Here is a 15,146-nt window from a genome sequence, read left to right on the forward strand (position 1 = left end):
ATGGATGGGATTCGCACCCACGAAAACTCGGGAGGTGAAGGCTCATCGGACGGGAATCATGAAGCTACGCCCACAAAAACTCGGGAACCTTGATGGAGGTTTGGGAAAATACATCAGCATCTTTTTGTTAGGACATTTGTTAGAGTTAAGCAGTCGTTATTGTATTTTGCCTTATCATTAATGATGAGTGTTATCATAATTGATGAAACGGGGGAATGTTAATATTGACCAAATTAAAGACACTATAAAATGGAGAATCCCTGCGTTTGCCAAAATTGCTTACCGTTTGTCAGTGAAAATTACAGGCTGTAGATGGCGCCGATTTGTCTGAGCTTCAGAATGATATGCAGGATGGTGAAAGATCCAGGTGTCCTCCTTATTTCTCCTTATTTGATAAAATGTATAAAAACTATGCAAACAAACTTAAATGCATTGATATGATTGGATTACTGCAAAAGAATTGTAAATAATGTTGCAAGACAGTTACCCTGCTATTTGTTGATTGGCCAATGTGTTAAGCCCTGGCAGGGTTGTTTTGAATTCCAGGGTAAATGTTGCATTATTCAGTTAGTTAGCTTCCTTCCAGAAGCTTCTCCAAAAAACAATGTATGGGAGACTCTCTAATTGGTTTGGGGAGCTGTCAATAATGTATTGATGTAATTAATATGTTTGATTGGGCTGTAAAGAGACCATCCCTATGTAGTTCGGCCCCTCAAGGTTCATGGACCTATAATAGGTAGCCCCCATTTCAGATCAATGTCGCTCTCTCTGGAGGAACGCTTGGGACTGCGTGACATTTTGGACTGTCTGCTTGCACGAGGCTGAAGGGCATGGCCAGGCTGAGACAGGGATCGAACCCGCGGTGGTTAAGGTATCGTACAGGGGAATTTGCTGTTCAATCTTATAATAAAGTTTATTTCCAGTGCTTGAGTCAGTATTTTTTACTGAACTAGACTACGGGGGTAAGCCTTAGAAGAGCGTATTTACAAGATGTACTTTTCAAAGTACAATTTTTTTTCCTGGCATTTTTTTGCTATGTAGGGATTATTTCATTCTGAATGAATATGTCTATTGGCATGTGAATTAAATAAAATACCAGAGCAAAAGGAGGCTACAGATTTTTGATTATTGGGTAAGAGCTATTACTCGTGGGAAAAAAAGCTGTTTTTTTGTCTGGCTGTGGCAGCTTTGACAGTCCGGAGTCGCCTTCCAGAGGGAAGTGATTCAAAGAGTTTGTGGCCAGGGTGAGAGGGGTTAGAGATGATCTTACCCGCTCACGTCCTAAACCTTGCAGTGTACAGTTCGTCAATGGAGGGAAGGTTGCAGCCTTCTCAGCTGATCGGACGATTCAATGCTGCCTCCGTATAGAATTGGACCATCATTGCCTATGACGGATTGTGCTTCCTCAGCTGCCGCAGAAAGTACATCCTCTGTTGTGCCTTTTTGACTATGGAGTCGATGGTGGCCCCCCATTTAAGGTCTTTGGAGATGATGGTTCCCAGGAACTTAAAAGACTCCTCAGATGTGACTGTGGTGTTGTTGATGGTGAGCGGTGTGAGGGGAGGAGGAGCTTTCCTAAAGTCTACTATCAATTCCACTGTCTTAAGAGCATTGATCTCCAGGTTGTTGCAAGGGCACCAGGACGCCAGCTGTATCACTTCCTGTCTGTATGCAGATTCCTCCCCATCCTGGATCAGTCCAATCAGGGATGTGAACGGAGGCTAACATACCCCCTACACTTCACTTGTTTAATTAACAGTACTTCACCGTGTTCTTGTTTGGGAAGTTGCAGTGCCAGGTAATTGTGCGAACTCCATATCAAGGCTGATAATTACTCTATAATTCAGTGTTTAATAGCTCAAGCAAAACCTGTTCCATTCCAATACACAAAGCTAATAGTTTTGTTCTATTGATCACACTGCCTGTCCAAAACAGACTGAGTTAGGTCCTTGATCAATAAAGTTATTAAAAATTCAACTGTCAGCAAACCCAAGCTGTAATATTTAAATATTTTTCTATGAAATTAAAGTCTTATCAATGAAAATTACTGCTATCCTTCACTGCACTTCAAATTCAACATTCGAGACATTCAATCTATATTTAACAAAGCCATTACGAAATTATTCAGAATCTGTTCCTGAGCAAGGTCCAACATGAAACGAAAACTGAATTTGTGCCTCTCTCCTGTCACCCTGTAGTAATAATTTTCTTATTACTGATGTTTTATAGAAATTTATTTTAAACCAGAACTAAACCAATTATTTGAATGCAGTGATCACGACCAGTGTGGAACAAAGCATGACCTTGCAGTTAGTTACACATAAGCCATTATTTCGAAGATCCAAGAAGTTTAATCTAGAAGGAAAGTTGTAATTTTTGATTGAAGTATGTCCTTACTTCCATATGTATCATGCCATGGTTCTTATTAAAATGGCATTAGTTTGTAATCCTTCTATCAGCATGTACAGCAGGAAAGGATTCTTGTTAAAGCACAATCTCTCCATTTCATGAATAGTGAATTAAATAATAACTTGAACTCCCTTATTACTGCAGTTATTGACCTTCTCTGCATAGCATTTTTAAATTTCAATGCAATAGAGCAAAAAAGAAAACCCGGTTTATATGCCACTATTGATATTTTTTTCTCTAACAAAAGTGCCAATCCAATAGCCTATTACAATTTAGAGCAGCATTTAATGGTCTGATCGTCACATTATATTCCCACAAAATAGGGTGCAGGTCTTGTTCTATTATTCCTCTGCAATTGGATCCTCAACTTCCTCATCCACAGACCACAGTCTGTTCGAATTGGAGGAACCACTTCATCCTCAGAAACAATCAGTACGGGAGCACCTCAAGGCTGCGTGCTCAGCACCCTGCATTACTCACTCTATACCCATGACTGCGTAGCCGGACCTAATGCAAACTCCATCATCAAGTTTGCCGACTACACCACTGTGGTTGGACGAATCACAGTTGGGGACGAGTCAGAGTATAGAAGTGAGATCGACCGACTGACCAAATGGTGCCAGCACAACAACCTGGCTCTCAACATCAGTAAGACCAAGGAACTGATGGTGGACTTTGGTAGGGGAAGGATGGGGACCCACAATCCTGTTTATATCAACAGAACGATGGTGGGGAGGGTCAATAACTTCAAATTCCTGGGCGTGCATATATCAGAAGATCTTTCCTGGACCCAGCACACCGATGCAATTGGAAAGAAAGCACATCAGCGACTCTACTTCCTGAGAAGATTACGGAGATTCGGCATGTCGAAGATGATTCTCCTAAACTTCTACAGGTGCACGGTAGAAAGCATTCTGACAGGTTGTATCGTGGCCTGGTTTGGCAACTTGAACATCCAGGAGCGAGAAAGACTACAAAAAGTTGTGACCACTGCCCAGTCCATCACCGGCTTTGACCTCCCCACCGTCAAAGGAATCTATCGTAGTTGCTCCCTCAAAAAGGCAGCCAAATTCATCAAGGACCCACACCATCATGGCCACACATTCATCTCACCATTGCCATTGGGAGGAAGGTACAGGAGCCTGAAAACTGTAACGTCCAGGTTCAGGAACAGCTGCTTCCCCACAGCCTTCAGGCTATTAAACACAACATTGAATAAGCTCTGAGCTCTGAACTGCAAAAGACTATATTATTATTTGTTATTTGTACTATATTTGTTATTTACTAAATTTAGGATTTTTTCGCCACCTTAATCACCCTCCTCCTCTGCTCCAAGCGCAAAATGTTTTGTTCGGATCGGTGACATCAGTAGATTGGTCTTGTCGCCTGTTCATCACCATGAAGGTAACGCCCCTTCCGGCACCCATGGAGAATAAAATCCCGGAGGCGGGACTGTAAGTCTGTAAGCAGCGTGCGGGCAGAGACCAGCGTGCGGGCTGCTACTGCGGCGACCAGCACGGCGAGCCAGGAGCTGTTAAGTTGAACAGGAAGCCTCTGAATGAAGTCAGAGTGGGATCGAGAGTTATGCATGAGGCCGAAAGTTAAAAGTGTGGGGTGAGCAGAGTGCGAGCTGCGTCTTCTGCAAACGCCCCTCCCTTCCCACACCCCGTCTCCCCCCACAATCTCCCCTCCCCCACACACCCCTTCCCCCATACACCCCCTCCCCCCCCCCCCCTACCCCCCCCCCCCACACCCCGCTCCCCCACACACCCCGCTCCCCCACAAACCCCCTTCCCATCACCCCCACCACGCAAATCAACCTCCGTTCCACTGACTCCATCTATACTTCACGCTGCCTTGACCAGGCCACCAGTGTAATGGGATCATTGATGAAGACAGTACTATTTGCAAAGAGAGCATATGTGGTTGTTGTAGCTACATTGGTAAATGGCCCAGATTGACATCTGCTTCCATCTAAGCTCGAAGAAGTGAATTGAATTGATGCCTTCCAGTTGTGCCGCGGTGACAGACGCCTCTGGAGATGCCGTGAGAAGCGGGCCGGAGGTGGAGCCTCGCGGCCACTCCACCCCTGTGAGTTGGAGCCCAGACCTCCCGGGCCAGAGGCCTAAACCTCGCAAGTCAGAGGTGGAACCTCGCGGGTTGACAGAGCCCGCAGCTGGGGCCTGGGTCGGTGTCACGGAGGCATCCAGAAAGGTCCCAGCAGCGTTAGTGGAGAGGTCAGTGTGGCGGTCAATGGTGATGCCGATCGATGAACGAGGATGGTCATGTGGAAGTGAGGATACCGCTGCTGAGGAAAGGAACAGAGGAGGTGGAAATGCCATGAGGGAGGGGGGGGAGAACAAAAGGGCTACCAACGAGAAGATGGGGGGGAAATGGTGACTTTGAAAGCACCCTTTATGAGCGACTATTTGCATACCTTGGGCATGCAAGCAAAGAATTTCACTGTGACTTGTTACATGTAACAATAAAGTATTCAATTCAATTCAATTCAAGGATGAGTCTCACCCTCTCCTCCACTCTCCAAAGAGGTTCAGAAGTGTAAAAATGCACATCTCTGGATTCAGGGATAGTTTCTTCCCAGCTGTTATCCTGCAAATGAATCATCCTATCACCAACTTGGGAGCAGTCCTGACCTACCATCTACCTCATTGGATGCCCTTGGACTATCTTTAATTGAATTTTACTGGTTGTTATTTTGCACTAAACATTATTCCCTTTTATCCTGTATCTGTACACTGTGGGCAGCTTGATTATAATCATGTATAATCTTTCCGCTGACTGATAGCATGCAACAAAACAACTTTTCAGTGTACCTCTGTCCACATGACAATAAACTAAACTAAACATCGAGATATAGCAGAAATGCAAAACCCATTGGAACCACTGTCAACCATTTACATTATTTACTGCTCTGAAATTGGCTGTAACGTCCATTTCACATTTGCATGATGATTTCAATGGGATCATCGATGAAGACAGTTTTATCTGCAAAGGGAACATATGTAGCTTTTGGTTAAAAGCATAGATTGACATCTGTTTCCATCTAAGCTGGAAGCAGAGAATGAAAACACATTGATTTTTTTTGGCTGTATTATGCAGTATACTTTTGCAAACCCTGATTATCACATATTGAGCTTTTAAATGTGATTAAGTTTAATGGCATTATTTGGCACATCAGGTGGCTGGGTTGAAAATGATTATTGTTAAAATAAAGTTTTAAAAAAAAGCTCTATAAGGGTAAAAGGTCAGTGCATCTATTGTATCCTACCCTGTATTTCATGCTGTTCATAATTGATGACCTTAATTTTAAAGTATAATTTGACAAATGATGGTATAAAGAGGTTCTGGTGAAACCAAAGTCAATGGACATCAAAAACAAAACACTCAAATGGTCCGTGGTTGTGCTTGGAAGGGGTCAATGAACCGAGCCCAGAACATCACTGCAGGAGTTCCTCAGGGCATTGTTCTGGGTGCAACCATCCTTGGTTGTTTCATCAATGACCTTCCTTCCATCATCAGGCGAGAAGAGGGGATTGTTGCTGATGATTGTATAACGTTCATTTGCATTTGCAACTCCTCTAAAATGGAAGCAGCCTATGCATTCATGCTGCAAAACAGAGACAACATTCAGGCACAGGCTGATCAGTAAATTCATACCACCAAAGTGCTAGACAATGATGACCTCTAACAAGAATCTCAATATTCAACAGCATTACCATCACTAGATTTTACACCATCAATATCCTGAGAGCTACCATTGACAGATAATGTGAAGGATCTGTCACATTAATATCAAGGCAATAAAAATCGTTTAGAGGCTAGTAAACGTGTAGTGAGAGACTCACCTCCAAACACACCAAAGGCATTCACCATTTATAAGATGCAAGTCAGCAACATGATGAATAGTCTCCTCTCACCTGGGCAAGGGCAACTCCAACACATCTGATACTTGAGGTTTTGTATCTGAAGTCATGATGCAGCTTTATAGGACTTTGGTTTGACTGCATTTGGAGTATTGTGTGCAGTTCTGGTTGCATCATTACAGGAAAGGTGTGGAGGCTTTGGAAAGGGTGCACAGGAGATTTACCAGAATGTGCCTGGATTAGAGGGTTTCAGCTACAGAGAAAGGTTGGACAGACTTGGATCGTTTTATTTCTGGAATGCTGGAGGTTGCGGATAGAAGCATATAAAATTATGACAAGAAAAGGGTAGAGAAGCAGGATCTTTTTCTCACGATGGAAAAATTAAATACTCAACAGCATAGATTTAAGGTGAGAGAAGCAATGCTTAAAAGAGATGTGTGGGACAAGTTTTTAACACAGAGGGTGGTGTGTGGCTGGAACATGCTTCTGGGGTTATTGGTTGGAGCAGATACATTAGTGGCATCTAAAAGACTTTTGGATAGGTATATGGAGATGCAGGGTATGGAGGGATGTGGCTCATGTGCAGATATATAAGTGATGGTCCTGGCATCATGTTCTACATAGACATTGTGGGCTGGAGGGCCTCATCTTGTGCTGTACTGTTTGATGTTTTAAGCTCAGCACCATCCAGGACAAAATAACCCACATAATGGATACATTAATTTCATCCACCATTATAGCACCATGGCATGAGGTTGCTTGGCCAGACATGTTTGATACCTCTCCCAAATCTGCAGCTTCTCCCAACTACAAGGGCAGTAGGTGCATGGGACCATCACTGCCTGTAGGTTGTCCCCCAGGGCACACAGCATTGTGGTTTGGAAATTTATCACTTAGATTAGATTCCTATATTTGTCATTCAGACCTTTTGGTCTGAACGAGATTTTGTTGCCTGCAGTCATACACATAATAATAAACAACAAAACACACAATCAACACAAATTAACATCCACCACAGCGAGTTCACCAGGCACCTCCTCACTGTGATGGAGGCAAAAGTCTTAAAGTCACTGTCTCTTCCCCTCCTTATTCTCCCTCTGCGATGAGGCAATCCAGGCCTCCGATGTTGTTACCCCACCGGGCGATAGTAAGTCAGTCCCGCGGCTCAACCGAGCTCCGCGAACGGGCCGTTCAAGCTCCATGGCCCGGGGTGGTCGAAGCTGCCGAAGATGCCGCCCTCCAGACCAGTGGACGCAGCTGTTGCCGCGGGAGCTCCGTAAAAACAGGTCACCAACCTGTGACCTGTGAGCTCCCGACGATGTCATCCACTGGCCCGCGGCCGAGCCCCGGATTCAGGTCGCCGCCGCCGGAACGGCGCCTCAACCACCGGAGCACCGCCTCAGCCCTGAGTCGTGCCGCCGCCACAGGAGCACCGCCTCAGCCCTGTGTCGTGCCGCCGCCACCGGAACGCCGGAACAGCGCCACAGCTCCAAATTCGGCCAGCCTCGCGTTGGTAAGTCCTGGCTGACTCTGCTTCCGGAGCCTCGATGTAGGTCGCAGTTGGAGGCCACCAGCTCCGCCATTAGGTCACAGCGCAGACGGAGGCAGAGAAGGGAGGATACGACAGAAAGAGTCACATTCCCCCGAAGGAAGAGACATCTTCATTGTCCTTCATCTCCCCAGGGACTGAAATGCTGGAGCTGTTTCCCCAACAAGGAGTGCAAGTGCATCTTCACCAGAAGGACTGCAACAGTTCCAGAAAGTGACGAGCTTTCTCAAGAGAATTTACTATTGAACCCGAAATGCAGAAATTACTGAAATACAAATGCAGAACTATAAATGCTGGCCTCACCAGCAACATATAGAGCCCACTAAAATTATTTAAAAATATTGAAGAAGGATGCATCAAGCCAAAAATATTTGAATTAAAATCATGTAATGAGAAAGAACATTCTAAGCACTATAATAATCTGAAGCTCAGGGTTGCTCTTGTGGACTGAAAGCAGGCGTACTGTAAACCTAATCTGCATTTCAGTTTTTTGTCGTTGACCAAACAGTCTTCTGCAAGTAAATTAAATGTTGTCCATGATTGGATTAAATTGATAGGGCAGTGATAGTTAATTTAGATTACACAAATTAACACCATTGACAATTTGACTAATTTTTGCATCAGTAAATTCCTGCTCCAAAGAAACCTGCCTAGCTTAACTGTATATTTCATGAGGATGTGAACATTGGATTCGATGCAGTTGAGTGGAAAAAGTGCGAGTGAATTACTGCTTCACTGAAAGGGAGCATCTGGGTTCCTCATTGGTTTGAAGGGAACAAGTAAGAGGTCAGGCATTGCTGTTGCATAGATGGATGTCTTGGGAGGAGGAATAGATGTTGATGAACAGAGGCACAAAATGCTGGAGTAACTCAGTGGTTCAGGCAGCATCTCTGGAGTAAAGGAATGGGTGACGTTTTGCCTCGAGGCCCTTCTTCAGACTCTGAACACCATCCATTCCTTTTCTCTAGAGAGGTTGTCTGACCTGCTGAGTTACCAGCATTTTGTGTCTATCTTCGGTATAAACCAGCATCTGCAGTTCCTTCCAATGGATGTTGGTGGATTTGGAAGAGTGAATGAAGGGTTCATGGAGCGAATGGAGTTTTGGAGTAGTGAAAGGAGGCGGGAGCTTGTAGTGGGTTCTCATTGACAATGATAAACTATGATGGATGATCTACTGAATGTGAAGATTGATTTGTTAGAATGCATGGGAGAAGGGGTTGCTATCTTTGTTCACAATAAAATGTAATGCTTTCCAAAACTCTAATGATTTTACTATATTTTATATTAGATTTTGAAGAGTTGTTTTTTTTTTTGTTAAAACACTCTTCTGCAAGTTAATTATATTTTGTCCAGGGTTGGATAAACAATATTACAGTCAGCAAATGATGAAATTGATAGGACAGTGACAGATGATGTAGATTATGCAACTTAACACCATTGACAATTTGACTAATTTAAGCAATATCAGTAAAATCTTGCTCCAATGAAAATTACTTAATTAAATTGAATTTTTATTTTGGCTGTGAGACTATGAGACTGGATATACCTTGATATGGTGGTCAATATACCTTTTTGCTTAATCTTTGTGCATATTGTCAAGGGGATTTTGGCTTGAGAAGGTATTGAAGGACTGTCTCCTTGAATCATGGTAGTCCTTAATGTGAATTTGCACTGAACTTGCAGCAATTAAAACATCATTTGGTTCCTCTGCCTTACATTATGTTTCAAATTTACTTTCCTCCCAGCCTTCATTGTAATTTTGTATTGATGGTGGTCCCACACAGAGTTAGATGGAGAATTCCTGGAATTGTGGAGATGGTTGGGAAAAAATGCACAAGTAAAGAGCTTACCATGCTTAGGGAAGTGCGATGGCATGGATTGAAGACTGATTATCACATTAGAAGGCAGAAAGTTGGAATAAATGGGTTGTTTTCAATCTGGGTCGATGTAACCAGAGGAATGCTCCAAGGATCAGCACTTGGCACTCAATTAGAGGCAGAGATATTGTTACCATCGTTCAGTGTTACTGAGACCACAGCTAGTGTTCAGTTTAATTTAGTTTAGAGATACAGCGTAGAAACAGGCCCTTCAGCCCTACCGAGTCAATGCCCACCAGCTATTACCCATGTACTAGCTCTATGCTATACACTCGGGACAATTTACAGAAGCCAATTAACCTACAAACCACATCTTTGGAATGTGAGAGGGAACCAGAGCACCTGGAGAAAACCCACAAAGTGACAGGGAGAACATACAAACTCCGTACAGACAACACCCATTGCCAGGATCGAACCGGGTCTGTAATGCCCCCTGTCCCACTTTGGAAACCTGATCGGTAACCTCTGGAGACTTTGTGCCCCACCCAAGGGTTCCGTGCGGTTCCCCGAGGTTTTTGTTAGTCTCCCTACCTGCTTCCACTACCTGCAACCTCCGGCAACCACCTACGGGAACCTCTGGGCGCAAAGTCTCCAGAGGTTTCCGTTCAGGTTTCCTAAGTGGGACAGAGGCATTAGTGGGACAGGGGCATGTGCTCTATAAATAAAGTTATTATTATTATTATTATTATTATTATTATTATTATTATTATTATTATTATTATTATTATTATTATTATTATTATTATTATTATTATGCAGCAACTGTACTGCTGCTCCAGCTGAGCACAGTTTTGGTTCTCTTATTTAGGAACAAATCTATTATTAACACTGGAGGAAGTCTGAAAGAGATTTTCATGACTAATTCCTGAATGGATGAAGAAATTGGATCTCTATTGGATCTGTACACCGGTCACTGAAAGTTGCCTTACAGGTACAGCAGGCAGTGAAGAAAGCTAATGGGATGTTGGCCTTCATAACAAGAAGATTTCAGTATAGGAGTAAAGAGGTTCTTCTGCAGTTGTAAAGGGCTCTGGTGAGACCACATCTGGAGTATTGTGTACAGTTTTGGTCTCCTAATATGAGGAAGGACATCCTTGTGATTGAAGCAGTGAAGCGCAGGTTCACGAGATTAATCCCTGGGATGGCGGGACTGTTATATGAGGAAAGATTGAAAAGACTTGGCTTGTATTCACTGGAGTTTAGAAGGATGAGCGGGAATCTTATAGAAACATATAAAATTATAAAAGGACTGGATAAGCTAGATGCAGAAAAAATGTTCCCAATGTTGGGCGAGTCCAGAACCAGGGGCCACAGTCTTAGAATAAAGGGGAGGTCATTTAAGACTGAGGTGAGAAAAAACTTTTTCATCCAGTGAGTTGTGAATTTATGGAATTCCCTGCCACAGAGGGCAGTGGAGGCCGTCACTGGATGGATTTAAGAGAGAGAGAGAGCTCTAGGGGCTAGGGGAGTCAAGGGATATGGGGCGAAGGCAGGCACGGGTTATTGATAGGGGACGATCAGCTATGATCACAATGAATGGCGATGCTGCTCAAAGGGCCGAATGGCCTCCTCCTGCACCTAGTTTGTATGTTTCTATGTTTCTATGCATTCAATAATTTGGAAGAATGAGGGTAATCCTACTGAATCAAATAAAATTTCAAGAAGGTATGATGCAATCAACGTTGAGATGGTTCCACCAACAGGAGAGTCTCAATCAAGGGGAATATTACAAGATTACGGAACAGTCATTTAAAACGGAGGTGCATTTTTTTTCTCTCAGAGGGTGGTGTATCTGTAGAATTCTCTTCTTCATTGGGTTCTGGAGGCGAGATCATTGCAGGGATTTCAAGAGCAGGCAGATCATTGTTTGAAAGATCTGTGAATAAAGGGCTTTGGATCAATGGAGATGAGGCCTGGGCCACATAAGGCATGATTGTATTGAATGGTGGGGCAGGTGGTATGACAGATAGTCCATTCCTGCTCCTATTTTCTTGGGTGCAATTCATCTCAGTTAATGACGGTCAGGGTTAAGTGTTGAGAGCAAACATCCTCCCCTGAATAGTAAGGTCCTGGTAAGGGTTGTTGAGTTTTGGGTGAGAAGGTTCTTGGCTAAAATGCTGAAGGGGGATACTGCAGTGGAGATAAAGTACTGTATTCAATATAACTGGATGTAGACATAATCACTGCTCTTTTGGAAACTTATGTTGAATTTCCAGGTATAGGAATGAGAGGAATTAGAGAGGAATTATATCGTGGTTTTATTTAATACTCCAATAATATACACCAATTTGAGGGCAAAAATGTACTTCGATTTGTTTCCAATGATAATGACACCCATAGTGATAATGACATCATGCTATTGTGGTGGCTCCCAATGGTCACGCCATCATACTGTCGAACCCCTCGGCCCGGGAGTGGTTCAGTCCGGAGGCGGTCCTTAACCAGAGGGTTTAAAGGCAGGGGTTTGGGTGCCATTTTTCTCTTGTTTGGACCTCCCTACAACCGGGAGGAACATAATTAAAGGTGCCCCTCAAAACACTGGACTTCGTGCTTCCTTTTGAGACCCACGCACCACACCATGATGTTTAGCATATTCTTTCATTCACAGGAATAGAACTCACAACATCTCTGCTCCTGACATCCAGGATAGATGGCAGAAGGTGTTCAGAATATAATAAAACATTAGTGGAAATAGTTTTATCCAGCCAAATACGTTACCTTTTTTGGGCCTTGCAAGCTTTAAGCGATGGCGGGCAAGTCATTCTTAAAGCAGCTCAAACCCGCGACTGAGGAAAGCAGTACATGAATACTGAATCTTACCCCCATCAACCTGTCATGTGTTAAGTGAGAACAATGGGAAATAATGTTTCCCATCTATTTCAATTACCAGAATCTGCCATGCCAAAGTAATTAATATTGTGTACTGTTCCAGCTGAAACCAAGGCACAAATATTAATCCATCAAGTTAATTTAACATATCGGAAATATTTAGGGCGCAAAATGCAGTAAGTCATCAGCCATAGTTGAGCATATCTTTCTTGTTTTGATATCGGAGTAACTGCTTCCAGTACATAAACCAATTCCTAATCAGAAATATATGTAACTAGACTAAGTGGGACCCGTTGGGTCCCAGCATCACACAGGAGGGCTGGTCATCCAACGCAATATTCCACCTCTCCACCAATTCTAATATTGGTGGCCAGTTGGGGGGGGGGGGGGGGGGGGGGGGGGGGGGGGGGGGGGGGGCTTTCTGGAGCGCTAGTATGGGTGTTGTGGGCTGAAGGGACTGGTTTCCCAGAGGGCTAATATGGAAATTGTGCGCCAAATGGATTCTTGGGCTGGCGTCTCAGTCAATCAAGCCTGTTGTGCTGGCAACTCACTCACTCATGGCTGGTGGGCTGGTAGTTGACTCACGGCTAATCCTTGAAATTCTATTTCAAGTAGGGTATAAGGCCACCAAATTCAAGTGCAGTTTCTTACCACTTCTAGCAGGGTGCAAGGCCACCAAATTCAAGTGCAGTTTCATACCACTTGAAGTAGAGTGCAAAGCCACTAAAGACAGCGAGTCGTGACCTCTCCCTCCTCCATCTTGCAGAGACTGAGCCACACACACATTTCCGGGTTTTATAACCCTCCCCCCCCCCCCCCGCAAAAGGTGTGGCTTTCATGGAGTGCTTCACAGGAGAGAGATTCTCAACATTTTTTTAAAAACTAATAACACTTTTATTTTTCATTGATGGGAAGAATTATCTGCACCTGCTTGCTCAGCGGAGGGGGCTGAGTAAGATGGCCAAAAATCACAGCCGTAAGTGGTAGCGTTTTATCTAAAATCAATATACAGTGCAAACAGGAAGTAAGTGCATTTACAGTAGTGCCTTTTAGCTTCAAGCCAACGCACCCAAGCCACCATTTGCCGTAAGTAGTGCATTTCAACTTCAAGCCTATGCACCCAAGACACCTTTTGCAGTAAGTAATGGCTTTTAACTTCAAGCCATTGCATTCAAGCCACCATTTGCAGTAAGTAGTGCCTTTCAACTTCATGCCACCATTTGCAGTAAGTAGTGCCTTTCAATTTCAAGACACACCCAAGCCAAGCCAAGCGGGGGGGTGGGGGGGGGGGAACCAGGAAGGGGGGGGGGGGCTTTCTGGAGCGCTAGTATGAGCAATTTTAGAACCAATAGACATTTTTTGCAAGCTTTAGAACCAATAGTCATTTTTTTTGCAAGCTTTAGAACCAATAGACATATTTTTGCAAGCTTTAGAACCAATAGAGACATTTTTTGCAAGCTTTAGAACCAATAGACACATTTTTTTGCAAGCTTTAGAACCAATAGACATTTTTTTTTGCAAGTTTTAGAACCAATAGACATTTTTTTGCAAGCTTTAGAACCAATATTCATTTTTTGCAAGCTTTAGAACCAACAGACATTTTTTTTGAAAGCTTTAGAACCAATAGATACACATTTTTTGCAAGCTTTAGAACCAATAGACACGGTTTTTGCAAGCTTTAGAACCAATAGACATATTTTTGCCAGCTTTAGATCGACATATTTTTGCCAGCTTTAGAGCCAATAGACATATTTTTGCCAGCTTTAGAACCAATAGACACTTTTTGCAAGCTTTAGAACCAATAGACATTTTTTTGCAAGCTTTAGAACCACTAAGGGCACTTACATTTGAGTAGATATGTGTTCAGTATTATTCACAGCTCAGAGAAATGTGACCCTCAGCCTTCCTTCATCTTGAAGAGTGAGTGAGGCACACCACTTCCTGGTTTTATAGTCCCTCCCCCCTGCCGCCAGCAGGGGCAGCAGAGAGAATGGGGAATTTTGTAAAAACATTAATATCTCTGTCATTTTTAATCGACGGGAAAAATCCTCGGCACACATGCGGCGGAGGGGGGCTTTGAGCAAGGTGGCCGGAAATGACGGCCGTAGGTGGCGGCGTTCTCTTGGAAATCGCAGCACAGATGGCCAAAACCGATCAAGAACAGACTTTTAGTAATATAGATGGAGTAGGTCTGAAGATGGAAGTGATAGCAACAGATCTGCTGCATTCACAAATTAGTGCAATTTGTTCTTAGTTATACTCTCTTGCATGTAAATTTAATATATGTTATTCCATGTCTTTGGTGAAAGCATAATATTTTCTTTAGTGTTAAATGGAAATTAGGTACCAGATTGGCTCATTCCTGCATGCTTAAGTGCAATTGAAAATCTTGATTGAACATCAATATTTTTAAATGTAACTTTATTTATTATCACTTATGGGTTCCATCAGATCTTACTAAACAATGAGTTCAAATTATGTTGGCTTTGAGGCATTTTAAGTTATTTTCAAAATATTGCTTTGTGACATCACACGTTTGAAAATATCGATAATGTATTGCGCGGGGGTGTGATGTTGGACAAAATCCTCATGAAAATT

This window comes from Leucoraja erinacea, chromosome 2, assembly GCF_028641065.1.
Source record: "Leucoraja erinacea ecotype New England chromosome 2, Leri_hhj_1, whole genome shotgun sequence".
In the NCBI taxonomy this organism is placed as follows: Eukaryota; Metazoa; Chordata; class Chondrichthyes; order Rajiformes; family Rajidae; genus Leucoraja; species Leucoraja erinaceus.